This window comes from Dendropsophus ebraccatus, chromosome 9 (genome assembly GCF_027789765.1).
Source record: "Dendropsophus ebraccatus isolate aDenEbr1 chromosome 9, aDenEbr1.pat, whole genome shotgun sequence".
NCBI lineage: Eukaryota > Metazoa > Chordata > Amphibia > Anura > Hylidae > Dendropsophus > Dendropsophus ebraccatus.
Window position 1 is genome coordinate 22,007,841 of NC_091462.1, and position 888 is coordinate 22,008,728.

The following is an 888-nucleotide window of genomic DNA, read 5'->3' on the forward strand; positions in this document are numbered from 1 at the left end:
GGAGAGAAGGACAGAAGAGAAGCACAGGGGGGAGAAGAAAACAGGCCCAGGTTTCACACTGAGTGAGTATAAATACATTTAGAATCTATATTATTAACTATATGTATAATATGTACTGTTTTAGTGTCATTTTGTGCCATTTTGGTTGGTGGTGTGCCCCGGGATTTTTAAAGTATAAAAAGTGTGCGGCTCAAAAAAGGTTGAAAATCACTGCTCTATGGGAATTTGCTTCTGCTCTGGACAGTTCCTGACATGGACAGAGGTGGCAGCAGAGAGCACTGTGTGAGACCGGAAAGAACACACCACTTCCTGTGGGACATACAGCAGCTGATAAGTGCTGGAAGACTTGAGATTTTTAAATAGAAGTAAATTACAAATCTGTATAATTTAGTGACACCAGTTGATTTGAAAAAATAAAAAAAATACCCCCCCCCCCCCGAGTTCCCCTTTAAGGCCCATCAGATTTGATAGGGAAAAAGGAACAGCATAGAACACTATTCTTCCTGCCAACAAGATTTAAGATGCCATGATGAAGTATAACAGGCCCCATTAAAAGTAAATGTGGTCTGTACACTGCCATTGGTGTCTGCCAGTGTCATCAGTGGTGTGAACAGGGACTAATTGAACTCTGGTATTGGCTGTTTGTCGGCCTCGTTCATCAACCGCACATTTCCCCTATGTAATATGATGGAAGTAAAGGATTTCACACACAGGAACAATGATCCTGAACCGCTGCCTGTATATGCCTGAGCCTATAGCTGGAACTGAGGACACCCCCTGCTTCAGAAACCATAGAAAAACAGCGCCATGTGCTAGGACCCAAGATACTGCAAAAAAAATATTGGCGAGATTTTATATTGCCCACATCTACTAACAATATGACTTCTG

At 42.1% G+C, this 888-nt stretch overlaps 1 protein-coding gene across 5 annotated transcripts in view; it reads left to right on the top strand.

Moving 5' to 3' along the window:
- The window catches only part of FMNL2 (formin like 2), a 205,326-nt gene that overhangs the window by 97,980 nt on the left and 106,458 nt on the right, over positions 1-888 (top strand). The gene's annotated exons all lie outside the window — the stretch shown is intronic.